This window comes from Dromiciops gliroides, chromosome 4 (assembly GCF_019393635.1).
Source record: "Dromiciops gliroides isolate mDroGli1 chromosome 4, mDroGli1.pri, whole genome shotgun sequence".
Classification (NCBI taxonomy): Eukaryota; Metazoa; Chordata; class Mammalia; order Microbiotheria; family Microbiotheriidae; genus Dromiciops; species Dromiciops gliroides.
Genome location: NC_057864.1, coordinates 381673922 through 381689735, shown reverse-complemented (window position 1 = coordinate 381689735; position 15814 = coordinate 381673922). Strand labels below are relative to the sequence as shown.

The window sequence follows — 15814 nt, the reverse complement described above, 5'->3', positions numbered from 1 at the left end:
TTCCTCATGTATGTTTCATTCTTTTTAGAAGTATACTTAGAATTAGTGCATTTCTAGAGAGTTTCTTGTAAATGAAAACATGTATATTGAACCCTATTTTTCTATGAACTTCTATTCTATAACTGGATATGTGTTTATAGAACATTGTCCCTTGAAGAGGTATTCTCCAACAGCAAAAATAACCCAGAGCAGGTCAGGTTACAGCCTGGCTTCAAAGATACCCTCCATAGAGTCAGGTTGTTGTTTCCTCTAGTAGTACTGCAGGAATATAGGAAGGGTATTATGTGCTATAGAAGGAGTATATTTCTATATTGGAGAAGTTGGAGCCCTGAATAGTGGGGGTTCCTTATGCTGTTACCCTCACAGCATTAAAATTTCACTTTTTTTTTTAAAGTGAGGCAATTGGGGTTAAGTGACTTGCCCAGGGTCACACAGCTAGTAAGTGTTAAGTGTCTGAGGCCGGATTTGAACTCAGCTACTCCTGAATCCAGGGCCGGTGCTCTATCCACTGTGCCACCTAGCCGCCCCTAAAATTTTACTTTTTGATGCTTTCCCTTCATCCCTCCTACTTTGCTTAAGGACAGACACACCTCTGATTGAAGCTTCTTCATGATGGAGAGGTGGTCAGTTTGGCCCAGACTCAGTAGCTTCTGCTTTTTTCCTATCACAGTTTTTCCTTATTCTTTCATGAACCTGGATGCAAGACAGTCACTTCCCTCTTACTCTTGGTTATCATTTTTTTTTTCTTTTAAAAAATAAAGTCAACATATAAATGAAATTGAAAGGGTTTGCAGAACACTGAGGACTATCATTTGAAGATCAACTTTCCTGGGGATCTTGCACTGGTGGTTGTACTTGTACTTTCATTCATTTCAATTGTCTTTGTTTTTTTTTTTTCTCAATGAGGGTGAAGGAACAAAGACAATTGAAATGAATGCAAATAGTCAAACTAAAAAGATTCTGCATTGGCCATGTCATTCACATGTCTATGTCTGTTTCTATACACATGTATATGTATATACATATGCACACATACATTCATATATACATGTACATGCCTTGTGTGTTTCTATGTGTCTGTGTCTGTGTCTATGTCTATGTCTATGCCTATGTCTACATCTAAGCAGGCAGGTGGGGCAGTACATGGATTGTAGGGCCTGGAATCAGGAAGTCTCCTCTTCCTGAGTTCAAATCTGACCTCAGAAACTTACCAACTCTGTAACCCTGGGCAAGTCACTTAACCCTGTTTACCTCAGTTTCCTCATGATGCCTCTTGGGGTAAGTGTTTGAGGCCAATGTTCAACTCAGAAAGGGAGTGAATTCCAGGTACGGGAGATAGCTAATGCAAAGGCCTGGACATGGGAGTTAGAATAGTGTGTATGAGGAACAAAAAAGTAAAAAGGCTGGTCTGACTGGAGTATAGTATACTGGAAGTGGAATAATAATATATAATAAGGCTAGAAAGGTAGATTGGAACTAGATTGTAATTTATGCCAAATAGAGTTTAAGACTGTATTTTATCTCTACCTTCCAATATTGTGACTAGCATATAGTAGGCAGGTTGTCACATAGTAGCTGTAGGAAGAAATGTGGCATCAAAGATTACCTGATTTAAGAGTCATAAGCCTTAAGTTTGAACCCCGACACAGCTTCTTACTAGCTATGTGACCTTAGGTAAGTCATTTAACTTTTCTGGGTCTCATCTGTCAAATGGTCATAATAATTCTTGGAGTTATTATGAAGAAATCACTTTGTAAATCTTAAAATGATATACAGATATATGTTATTGTCAGATAGTAAATAAATGCTCGCTGAATTAAATTAAGATTGTGGGAAATGGGAGAGGTACTATAAATCTCAAGATGGGCCAATGCTATCTCAGTTTAAAAAAATGAGGAGAGTCTTCATTTTAAAAACCAGTGAGATTGATTTTGCTTTCCGGGACAATTATAGATTAGATTATAGATTATTAAAAAAATAGTTGGTCAAGATCTAGCAAAGCAAGCAGTGATGACAAAGAGTCAGCCTGTTTTCATCAAGAATAGGTGATGCCAAATTAGCTTCAAATTAGATAACTGTAAAGCTCTTAGCACAGTGCCTGGCACGTAGTAAGTGCTATGTAAATGTTAGCTATTATTAGACAAGAATGTTGTGCATATAGTAGATTTAGATTTTAGCAAAACATTTGATAGGGGTAGCTAGGTGGTGCAGTGGATAAAGCACCGCCCCTGGATTCAGGAGGACCTGAGTTCAAATCCGGCCTCGGACACTTGACACTTACTAGCTGTGTGACCCTGGGCCCTCAAAAAAAAAAATTGATAAAGTATTTCACACTATTGCTGCAGGAAAATGGGAATACAGGAATACAATTTAAGGAACTGGTTGAACACATGGACTCAGAGTAGTTGTTACTGGGTTAGTCTCACTGTGTAAGGTCTCCAGTAGATTCCCCTGGGAATCTGTGATAATTGACACCAGATACAATTCTGGACCTCGAATCAGGTTCGAATCCTGTATAAAGGCACTTTCTAGTTGTAACACTCGGGAATTCACTTAATCTCTCTGGAACTCAGTTTCTTCATCTGCAGAATGAAAGGGGTTTTGGACTTGATGGCTACACAGATGAAGAAACTGATTCCCTAAAGAAGTTAAGTGACTTGGCAGGTGAGTTCCATAAGCAGCAAATCCCACAGGTGAAATTTGAACTCAGGTCTTTTGACTCTACAGACAATGTATTTCTATGAATTGGATAGATTACAGACAGCATATTTATCAAATCAGCAGATGACATAAAGCTGGAAAGGGCAGTTATTGCAGTAGATGACTAAGGATCCAAAAAGATTTCAACAGGGTAGAATAGTGTACTGAACCAAATAAGGTGGAATTCAATAGGGAAAAAATAAATATTACACTTGGGTTCCAAAAAATCAGCTTCAAAGTATAGTAAGAAGGAACCAATTTATATATTTTTAAAATTGAATTTTATTTCCTATTCCAAATTTTCTGCTGTCCCTCTTCTCTTCCCTATCCATTCAGAAGGCAAGAAAAATAGAACCCATTACAGATATGTATGGTTTTGCAAAACAAATTTATATCTTTGCCATGTTAAATAAAGCAAACAAAAGAACAAAGTAGAAGAAAATATGTTTCAATCTATACCCTGAGTCCATCAGTTCTCTGTCTGGAGGTAGATAGCATATTTTGTCATGAGTCCTTTGGAATTGTGGTTGGTCACTGTATTACTCAGTTACAAAGTCTTTCAAGGACAGCAAGGTGACACAGTGAATAGAGCACTGGACCTGGAGTCAGGAAGACTTCTTTTTGTGCTGGAAAACCCCAAATGGGGCTAGGAAGAGTCAGATATGACTGAAAAGTCTTTCAATATAGATTATCTTTACAGTATTGCTGTTACTATATAAATTGTTCTCTTTGTTCTGCTTGCTTCACTCTCTATCAGTTCATTCAGTTCTTCCCAAGTTTTTCTGAAACCATTCCCTTTGTCATTTCTTATGACACAATAATATTCCATCTCATTTGTGTGCCATGACTTGTTCAGTCATTCCCCAATTGATGGCATTCCCTCAGTTTCCAATTTTTTGCCACCACAAAAAGCTGCTATAAATATATATTTTTTGTATGGATCCTTTTCCTCTTTCTTTGATCTCATTGGGTTATAGACCTTGTAGTGGTATTGCTGAGTCAAAGGGAATGTACAGTTTAATAGCTTTTTGGGCATAGTTCCCAATTGCTATCCAGAATGGTTGGACTAGTTTACAGCTCCAACCATAGTGCATTAATGTACCTGTTGTCCCCTCTAGAATTTGTCATTTTCCTTTTTTTTGTCATGCTAGCCAGTCTCATGGGTATGAGGTGGTATCTTGGAGTTGTTTTAATTTGGATTTCTCTAGTTATTAGTAATTTAGAGTGTTCTTTCATATTTCTATCGAGAGCTGTGATTTCTTTCTCTGAAAACTGCATATTTATGGCCTTTGACCATTTATCAATTAGAGAATGGGTCTTATTCTTATAGTTTAGAATTAGTTCCTATATATTTTAGAAATGAGAATAGTCTCAGGAGGAAACTATTTAGATAATAATTTAGAAAAGATTTAGGAGTTTTAGTGTATTATGAAATACAAGTTATCAATTTGATGTGGCTACCAAAAGTGCCAATATGATCTCAACACTAAGAGAAGCATAATTCCTGGGAATTAGGAGGTGATAGTCCCTCTGTACTATGCCTTGCTTAGATAACATCTGGAGTACTATGTCCAATTCTGAGCCACCAAATTTATGAAGAGCATGGATAAGCTTGAAAGTTTTCAGAGAAAAGAAATTAGGATGGTGAAGGACCTTTAATTTATGTTATCTGAAGATACATTACAGGGCCTTGAATTCATGTCATATGAAGATAGGTTGAAGGAAGTACGAATGTTTAGCTTGGAGAAGAGAAGTTCCAGGTGAGACATGGCAGCTGTTTTCAGGTATTTTAAGAGATGATGTAGGGAAGAGAAATTAGACTTATTCTGTTTGGCAACAAAGGGAGGCACCAGGAGCAATGGGCAGAAATTACAAATTATAAATTTTTGGCTTGATATCAAGAAAAAGAAAAGCTTCTGAACAATTAGGTCTGCCCCAACATGTAATAGGATGAGGAGAGAGATAGTGGATTCCCTCTGTTTTGTGGTCTTCAGTGGCCTCTTGCTGGGTATGTAATGGACTAGATGCGCACAGAAGTCATTTCTAACCTTCCAAGATTCTATAAGATGGTGTAAAAAATACCAGTCACTCAACCAATCAGTCAACATTTATTTCATGTGTCAAGCACTCTGTTAAGTGGTGGGGGATACAAAAAGAGTCAAAAAACAGTCCTTGCACTCAAGGAGCTTACAATCTAATTGGGGAGATAACAATCAATTATATAAATAATCAGCTATATAAAGGATAAGTAGGAAATGATTAAAAGAGGGAAAGTACAGGAATTAATAACTCTAAAAAAGGGCAGAATACAAGTACTTAGAAAGAAATGCAAAGTGTTATGGGGGTTACAGAGGAGGGATATGTTAAAGGTAAAATGGTTTAATTATAAGGTTTCTGTTTTGTCTACACAAAATCCCATTGCATGGGGTGGTTAATGTAGGTAGCTAGGTGTTGTAATGGATAGTGTGCTGAACTTTGAGTCAGGAAAACCTGACTTTGAATCATGCCTTAGGCATTTACTTAGTTGTATGACTGACCCTTGGCAAATCACAAATTCTCAGGCTCGGTTCCTTCACCTGTAAAATGGGGATTATAATAATGGCACCTACTTCACAGGATTGTTGTTAGGGCTAATTGGCATGTTAAAATGAAATATGTTAACATGTAAAGTGCTTTTCAAACCTTAAAGGGCTATATAAATGCTAGTTATTGTTATTGTTGTTGTATTTATAATTACTATCATTAATTAAAAAAAAAAACCCTCGGGAACAGCTAGGTGGCACAGTGGATAAAGCATTGGCCCTGGAGTCAGGAGGACCTGAGTTCAAATCTGGACTCAGACACTTGACACTTACTAGCTGTGTGACCCTGGGCAAATCACTTAACCCTCATTGCCCTGCCAAAACAAACAAAAGCAAAGCAAAGCAAAACAGAACAAAACAAAAAACCCTCCCAAACATTTATTTATTTGCATGGCTATGTGCTTTGTGAGAGGTTCACAGGACATTCTGTGTGGTTTTTGTACGTAGATCTCTGTAAGATCCAGCTTAAAAAGCCCTTCCCCACAGTGCTAAAAGAGCAAGGAAGGAAACCTAGGGGAAATCTGAACACATACATCCTCCTGTTTACCTTGGAGTAAAATTGCTTATAGGTATAACCATAACCTCTTTCCCTTAGATAATATTTAGCTTCAGTATATATTGTTTCTCATTTTTCCTGAGAACCTTGTAGAGGAACCTTTTGGGAAGATGAACATCTTCATTTTATCCATTTCTTTTAAAACAATTTACGTTGTGTGGGCTGACCTCAGCTCCATTTGTGGGACCAAAACTCAATTTTCCCTGGGTAGATAATTGCTTACCATACGACTTACGTTTTCTTGGTCAACAAGTTTCCCCAAGTTGGGACTATCTTTAACCATATTATGACAGGATGTTCTGTGTGATCATTGAAATCTTAAGATCTGTGCACTTTTAAAACTGTATGTGATGGAATAATACTGTCTGTAAGAAAGGATAAGCTGATTGATTTTAGAAAAACATAGAACTCACGAAATAATGAAAAGCAAGATGAACAGAACCAAGAGAATGCTGTTTATAACAACAGCAATATTGTTCAAAGAATAATTATCAACAACCAAGTTATTCTGAGTACTATAAGTACTCAAATCGACCATAAGTTACCTATGAAGGAAATGCTATCCACCTCCAGAGAAAGAATTGATAAATAGAAGTATGCATAGTATGGTTTTATATATATATATGTGTGTGTGTATATATGTATATATGTATATATATGTATATATGTATATATATATATATTTATAAAGCTGTGTTAAATGGTAGCCTTCTCTGGTACCGGGTGGAGAGAGTTTGGAACTTAAAATGTAACAAAAAATTAAATTAAATAAAAAAAAAAACATGACTTGTATAGAGGAAGATTATTGACTTGGAATGTGCTCATTTTTGTAACCATTTACAGGTTTGAAGTAATGAGAACCAATACACAGAAACCTTTGAATGACTGATACTTTTAGCTGAAATACTTTAGATATTTAAACTGATTTTCTTAAAAGGTGTAAACTAGAATGTATTTGTAGAGCCATATTAGGTAGGCATAAGACCAGGACCAGGGGTTTGGGTAGTAATGTATAAATCTAGGTCCAGAAAATTTAGCCTATTGCGAGAATAATCAGGGTGCTAGATGAATGTTTTTAAGTTCCATTGCTAAATGCTTATAAATATGGCTGGTTTGGAGGAAACAGGAACAGGCAGATACTTGTAAGGCATTCTGCTGCTATTTAGAGTTAGATTAAGGGCTGATCTGTACCTCTGTCCTTTAAATTTCTAATATGTAATCTGACATTTTTGTGGGAGAACACACACTGGAAATCATAAAATGAAATGATCTATGAACATGCAGATACACATATCCCATTTGGCAAATCTGGCACATGGGAAGAAGCATGAGATTCTGACAAAAGTGATGGACTTGGAAGTGGAGGACCTGAGTTTGAACCTTGGATCTACAGCTTACTCTTTGTGTGACCAGGAATACCAAGTCACTTACATTTTCTTGGTTACAACTTATTCACCTGTAGAGTCTTAACCTTTGTATATGTGTGATGTACCCCTTTGGAAGATTGGTGAAGACTGTGGACACCCTCCTGGAATCATGGTTTTAAATGTGTAAAATATATAAAACAAGAGTACAATGTATAAAACAGAATAAAAGAAACCAATAATATTGAAATAGTTATCAAAATATATTCAAAAGCCAAGCATGTTCACATTCCCCAGGTGAAAAACTCCCAAAGATGAGCTATCTCTAAGGTTTTCGCAGCTCTAAATCCTATGATTCTGCATTAAAAATTAGAACATGAAACTATTTCAAAAGTCAGTCTGATAATAATGTATTGGAATATAATTGAACACAAGGAGCAAAATGCTCTGTATAGCATACAATAAGATGTTTTAAATGAGAAATGGCCTTTGTAAAGCCGAAGCATTTTGGAGGCGGAATTCCAAATTGAGTGGATTCCTTTTTAGGATGCTAATGCTAGAAGAAAAGAACAAGCGGTGGCTCATATATATTTAACATTTTACAGTAAAAAAGTGCTTTACATACATTGTGTTATCTGGTCCTAACAACCATAGCAAGTCAGTTCTGTGTATTCTATAGCTAAGGAAACTGGAACTCATAGAAGTTAAATAACTTTTTCAGGGTCGATATCTAGTAAGCGATTGAGGCGTGAGTGAGACTCGAGTATTTTGATTCTAAGTCCAGTTTTGTTTTCAGTCCACCAATGTTGCTTTCCCAAGAGCTCAATTTCATACTTCCCATTTATGAGGCAAATGGTGTCGTATCAGTCTTCAGGCTGAGGTAAATAAAAATTTAATTAGCTCATATTACTAATCTATCAGATTTAGAGTCAGGAGACATGAAGTTTGGGTCTCTGTACTGCCATTTAATAGCTAAGCTATATGATCTTGGACAAGTCATTTTACTTGCTGATAGTTAAAGGAGGATTCATAATACTTGTACTGCCCATCTCATAGTTGGTGTAAGGAGTAAATGAGATGTGTATAAAGTGTTTTGTAACTGTGAAATGCTATACAGAAGTAATCTATCATTGTCATCATCATAATAGGCTTCTATTAGAAACTAATATGCTTTAAATAGTTTCTATGCTAGAGTATGATGTTGAACAGATTACTTCTATTACTTCAATCTGTCTCCAATGTCTGGAATGTTCTCTTCTTACTTCAGTATCTTGTAATCTTTAGCTCTTTTTAAGGTTCAAGGCATGTGTCACCTTTTTCAAGAGCCCTTTTCTCAGTCTCCCACTTTCCCAATCCCCACCATTTCAGAAAACCATTTTGTAGATATCCTGTATTTTCCCATCTGTGAATAAGTTGTAATTAGAGTACTAGAATATAACTTCCTTGAGGGCAAGAAAAATGTCATTTTTGTCTTTCTATCACTAATGCCTATCATTTAGAAGGTTCTTAATAAATGCATATTGATTAGTCTAATTTATTTTTCATCAACATTGCCCAGATAATTGAATAATCTGACATTAACAGCAGAGGCTAGATTAATTACTGGATACTTCATAGGATCATAGATGCAGTGATAGATGATACTTCAGAGGTCATTTAGTTATTGTCTTCATATACCCTGGAGATCTGTCTTTCATATGTCATTGATTGACCCCATGATTAGCACACCAGTATCACCTAACCAATTTAAACCAATTAACTTTTGTTAAGTGATAATTAATGAGAAGTTATAACAAAACCAGAGGTATAAATCCTGCTCTTTCCACCTTTGTCCTTGGAAAGAATGAGCTCCAGATGAAAGCTACAAAGCATTTGCCCAACAACTTCTCTTCCAGATGGGGTATGGCTGATAGACTAAATTACTTCAGAAAACAGTCTCTCCTCTCCTGAGTCTGATTCTTTGCTGCTCCGTGTCTCATCAGTGCCTTCTTGGGGCAGAACTTGCTTTGCAAACTCTGACGTGGCACAGTGGCTAGAGTGCTAAGCCTGGAGTGAGAAGATTTGGGTTCAAATGTAGCCACAGGCACTTAGTAGCTGTGTGACCCAGGGCAAGACACTTTAACCTCTGTTTGCCTCAGTTTACTCATCTGTAAAATAAGAGCACCTAACTCCCAAGGTTGTTGTGAGGATCAAATGAAATAATCATTGCCAAATGCTTAGCATTATGTCTGACAAAGAGTTAACACTGTATAAATGTTATTATTATTATTATTATGTAACCTCCATATATAACACCTCTTCACTTAACAGCAAGAAAGAAAAAAAAATGTAGAAGAAATGAAGAAATAGGTGTCCTGTTCACTCCAGCCATGTGCTGGCCTAAGTGGGGAGAAAGGAAGCTGGCAATGGGAGGATGCTGTCACCATTGTAACTACATGCTTCCCTATCAAGAAGTTTACAATAGTCCTTGACTATTTAAACATCAGGAGAGAGAGAAAGACAGAGACAGAGACAGAGAGACAGACAGAGAAAGAGAAAGAGACATAGAGACAGAGAAAGAGACAGAAAGACAGTGAAAGAGACAGAGACAGACACAGAGAGACAGAGAAGCTCAGATGTGCTCATTAATACCTTTTGAATGCCTACCCAATTCCAGCTCAGCAGCCAATCAAAAGTCCATTTCTTCACCATGGGAGGCTAGAAATAATTTCCCATGGAACCTCATATAAAATAATATATAATCCTCTTTAATAAAAGTTAATATCTGTATGTAAGTTGAAAGAATATGCTTTAGATCTTAAGAAGAATTGCTTTAGGATTATGCTACTCCTTCTCTAATCACACTTTACATTGTTTACAAAGGTGATCCAGGTTTCAAGGGTGTTGTATGTAAGTTGTAAAAAGCATTCGTTCTGGCTACTTTACTGTATATAATTTCCAGTTATGTCAATGTCACATCAATGATTCAAAACTACATATAGTAATCACTAATGTCTTTTAACAAGTCTTTCTAATATTAGTGAAATACCTTTGGTTTACTAGGCAATAAGTATACTGCTTAAATGCATTTGGATTTTTTTTTTCCAACTTGTAGAAGTGTAGTCTTGAGAATTTTCACATTCTGCTTCTTTAATTCTACTTCTTTGTGCATTGTTCATTTCATAAAGTTTAGTTAAAAGGTGTTAATTACTGAGGGAGTAAGTATGCTGTTGTGTTCTTTTGTTTTCTGTATTTTTTGTCAAAAAGCTTTTGTATAAATAATACAAATGTAGCCAAGATCTGAGGGAAAGCAGAAAATTGAGGGAAATTTTTGTAGACAGTTTATCAGATAAAGGTCTCATATCAAAAATATACAAAGAACATTGTCAAATCTATAAGAATATGAGTAATCCCCCAACTGCTAAATGGTCAAAGGATATGAACAGGCAGTTTTCCAATGAAGGGATCAAAGCAATTTATAGTCATGAAAAAATATTCTAAACTATTATTGATTAGAGCAATGCAAATTAAAACAATCTTGAGATATCTTTTGATACCTACCAGATTGGCTAAAATGATTGAAGAGAAAAGTGGCAAATGTTGGAGGTGATGTGGAAAAACTTGGGCACTAATTCATTGTTGGAGGAGTTGTGAATTGATCCAACCATTTTGGAGAGCATTCTGGAATTATGCACAAAGATTTATTAAACTACCTATACCCTTTGACCGAGCAATACCATTACTAGGTCTGTCTCCAAAGATGATTAGGAAAAAGTAAAAGAAACTATATGTTCTAAAATGTTTATAACAGCACTCTTTGTGGTGGCAAAGAACTGAATATTGCAGCGATTCCCATCAATTGGGGAATGGCTTAGCAAATTGTGGTATGTGATTGCGATATAAGAAATGATGAGCACAATGATTTTAGAAAAACATGGAAAGACTTCCACAAAATAATGAAGAGCGGAATTAGCAGGACTAAGAGAACATTGTATATAGTAACAGCAATATGATTTTAAGAATGACTTTAAGGGGAGGCAGCTAGGTGGCGCAGTGGATAAAGCACAGACCCTGGAGTCAGGAGTACCTGGGTTCAAATCTGGCCTCAGACACTTAACACTTACTAGCTGTGTGACCCTGGGCAAGTCACTTAATCCCCATAGCCCTGCAAAAATAAATAAATAAATAAATAAATAAAAAAAAACCAATGACTTTAAGGGAATAAGTTATTTTGGCTATTATAAATACCCAAATTACCTATAAAAGACATATGAAGAAAGACAGTAGGTGGTGCAGTGGATAAAGCACCAGCCCTAGATTCAGTAGGACCTGTGTTCAAATGTGACTTCAGACATTTGACACTTACTAGCTGTGTGACCCTGAGCAAGTCACTTAACCCTCATTGCCCCACAAAAAGAAAGAAAAAAAATAAAGACACTATCTGCATCCAGAGAAAGAACTGACAAATAGAAATATGTATAGAATAATTTTACATATATACACATATATTTATATACGTACATATATCTATATATTTCTCTATATATGTCCATTTGTGTCTAATGGTAGCCATCTTTAGGCCCGGGTAGGAGGAGGGTAAAAAAAGAAAAAAAAAGAAATTTACATCTCAATTTTGTGTTATATTTGAAAGGAATTGCAAGTTATGCTTAGTAGATTTGCAGTTTCATGTACAATCATCTTTTTTATTGCACTGTTATAGAAATGCTTGTTTTATTCTATAAATAGGTATTAATGTAAAAAGAAAGGGAAAAAAGAAAAAAAAAGAATGGCTATATTCTGGAGACTGTGGAGGAACCCTGGAAGTCAGGGCCTCTTTCTTTGTAATTCTTCTAAACTACCTTCTCTACTTTCCCCAACCCAAAGTTGCTGGAGGAAATGACTAAACCATGTAAACTGGGTCATTTATGCTAACTAATCTCAATACCTCCTTCACTGCTGCAGACATGGCAATTTAAAAACCAATATTTTATTTACTCCCTATTTCGTTCTTCACAATGGCTATCTAAAGACTTCTTTCCTCAAGTCCCCATCTCAAGCAAAACAAATTCACAAAGTGGCCACATCTCTTTCTGTATCTTGAGTCTATTGCTTCTCTGTCCAGAGTTATATAATGTGCTTTATGGGTTTTCTAGAGACATCATTGGTCATTATATTGAACATAGTTCTTAAATTTTTCAAAGTTGCTTTTCTTTACAATGTTGTTCTTGCACACATTGTTCCCCTGGTTCTGTTCACTTCTTGTTCCCCTGTTGAGTTTGATGTATTTCTACACCAACATGTGTCTATATGTGTATTGTGTATCTACTATTCCAAGCCTTTCTTGTCTATTTCAGAGGAGTGAAGTTAATCTTATACCTACTCCTCCTCATCCTTCACTTCATATTTGTTTTCTCTTCTAAATCCAGTTTTGAGAAGTGCAAATACCACCTTTCTTCTTTCTATCTATACCAGTGTATTATTTTTACCCTCCCCTCTCTTTCTCCTTTTAAACTTCTTAGAACAAAAGCAATTCATCCTCACACTCTCCATTTCTCTCATATAAACTCCCTTAAATAACCTTTGAGGACATTAGGGTTCTGAAGGGACACATTTCTCCTCCCCTTATTAGAATGTTAGCACAGCATTATCTTATAGCTTCTTCTAATTTCTCAGATAAATTTACCTTTCTAGGTTTCTCTGAATTCTTCTGTTTGAATTTAATAGTTCTTCCTCAGCTCTTGAAAATCCTCTACTCCATTGAAAATCCATCCCCCCCACCATGGGATTATTTTTAGCTACTCATTCTTGATCATAAGCCTATATATTTTTCCCTTTAGAATGTTACAAGCTGTGTCAATTATGATAAAAGTTTCTAGATCTTGTGTGATTCTTACTCTGGTTCCTTGATACTTGAACTGCTTCTTTCATGATTACTTATGTTATTTATTCTTTCATGTAAGAGTCCTGAATTTTGTCTTTGACATTTCTTTGACTTTTCCATTTGGGGGTTATTTCAGGAGGAAGTGAGTGGATTCTTTTTATCTTCACTTTGCCTTCTGGTTCTAATATATTTGGTAGTTTTCATTTATGATTTCTATATTTCAGTTATGATTTGGTACTAGATATCATACACTTCCTTTGATTTTTCTTAATCCTTTGAACTTGTTATAAAATTTCTATCTCATGGAATCAATGATTTCCCCTTTGTCTATTCTAGTTTTCAGGAAATTCACTACTTGTCTAGGGTTTACCACTTTCTCATCTAAGGAAGTGTGGTATGGTGGGATGGGGTAAGCACAGATCTAATCTGAAGGTGAGTTTATTAACAATACTGTATCTAGAGGATATAATGGAAGGTTAAGGTAAAGTGGGATGGGGCTATGAGAAGGATAAGGATAGATGGGTATGATGGAGTAGAAGTGGTGTACAGGGAAGAGAACTTGGATTTAGGCATTATTCAACTTAGAATACAAAAGATTCTGCATAGGCCATAGGGAAGTAAATAGTCATACCCTTCACAATAGTAATAGGGATGCTAATTTTTCATTATCAATCTGTAAGCAAAAAAGAAGATGGAAACATCAGGGTGGGACTGGGGAGTGGTCATTGGTGGACCATATGGCAAGTCTCTGGTCCTGTCTCATAATTGTCAGGGCAGGTATTTATGGAATATTAGGATCTGGCTGGATATAGAGGTATGAAACAGTGTAGGAGATATTCAACATCCAATCAATCAATTAATCAATTGACAAGTATTTATTAAGTGACTGCTATATGCTAAGGATTGTACTAAGTGTTGGGGACAAAAAGACAAAAAATGCAAATAATTTCTACTGTCAAATCTAATGTTTCAATTTTGCTCTTTCTTCACCTTATTTGTTTCCATTTTCTCTCAGGTTAGTCCCTCATTATAAATTTCTTGGACTATTATATATGCATTTAATTGGTTTCTTTGCCTCTAGTCTCTACTTAAAAATTTTTTTTTGAGGCAATCAGGGTTAAGTGATTTAGCCAGGATAATATAGTTAGTGTCTGAGGTCGGATTTGAACTCAGGTGTTCCTGACTCCAGGGCTGTGCTATATCCACTGCACCACCTAGCTTCTAACCTTTCTAATCTATTCTTCATAATCATATAATAGTCATAATATACTGTTCTGATCATGTTGTCCCTCTAATTAAAACCTATTACTTACCAAATGAAGTATGAATCTCTTTTCCTGACATTTAAAGTCTCTCACAATCTGACCTCATTTTACCTTATAGAGATATCCTTACATTACTTCCCATCGCACTCTACATATGGATCAAAATGGACTATTTTCCCATCAATGCTCTTCCCTCTCTAGTCTCCATGCCTCTTTTTACATGTTCTTTTGTACCTGGAATGGGCACTTCCCCTATTCCTGCCTGTTGAAATCTAACCCTTTCTTTAGGTCTTAATTCAGGTGCTACTTCTGCCATGATCTCCAAGCTGAAAATGGTTTCTCCTTCAGCTAACACTTCATTATTTGCAGCTCTCCTCTGCATTTTTCACATCCTATTTTGTATGTTAGCTATAATAATCTCATTGAGGGCAAGGGATGTGTCTTATTTCAATCTCATATCAAAGCCTAATACCTTGCAATTTCTAAGTGCCTAATACATATTTGTCAGATTTATTTGGACAACTCTTCATGGCAAAAGAGAGAGATGATGCAAGAACTCAGCACCAAATTTAGGTGTTTCTCTAGCATGTCATAGACACAGTCAACTAGAGGGCACCAATGAACACTCCCCATCTGGATCCCTAAAAGTAGGCCAAATAGACTGTCGGCACATATGCACAGGAGCGAAACGTGAATGCTTTGCGTAATCTCAGGACTAAAAATAATTTTCACCTGTATTTATAGCTGTGTTATCATACTTGAAGAGAGTGAGGTAGAACCTAGCTACCAGCTTAGGAATGAAAAAGGATTGTTGTTATTATTCCTGGAGAAGGAACATTTACCACTTGATGTTCTACTATTTAAGAGAAAGGTTTTAATGTTTGTTAAAAGCTTTAGAGTTGCTGTTAATATGTTTCTGATTGTATATGCTGATAGCATTAATGTGTTGGGATAAATTCCATAGGAGGGAAGATTCTTTGGAGGACCTTTCGAAAGATAAAGGAATAAAAAGATTGTGGCTGATAATTGTTCAGGCAGTAAGGAAAATCCTATTGTCTGGTTTTTTTTTGGGGGGGGACATTAGGGGGATGAATTTGTAATTCAGACCATCAAATGAGAGAGGTGCAAGTTCTGAAGTAATATCTGTAGGTATGGCTTTGTCCAGTTTTCCCTTGTTCTTTGTGTGGGTGCATGTGCTTAGAGGATTCTGGGATGGGAACATATTTAGATATTCAAATATAAAAATGTGCAAAAATCCAGCATTTATGAATATGAAATCTTTGTGAAAGACCTGAATTGCAGGGTATCTGTGCATATGCTTGAGTGGGAGGGAAAAGAGTTTGGAACAGATGACTCGAGAACTATTAAATCTGATGCACATGTAAAAAGTCACTTCTTTTTTCCTCATAAAATAAGACACCAGGATCTCAAGTTTGGGTGCTGTTTTATGCCTTATTTATCTTTTAAAACATTAGAAATGATGTATG

General features: G+C 36.0%; 1 protein-coding gene across 9 annotated transcripts in view; it reads left to right on the top strand.

The window, feature by feature from the left end:
* The window catches only part of HIVEP2 (HIVEP zinc finger 2), a 284997-nt gene that overhangs the window by 84690 nt on the left and 184493 nt on the right, over window positions 1-15814 (top strand). The window lies entirely within an intron of this gene.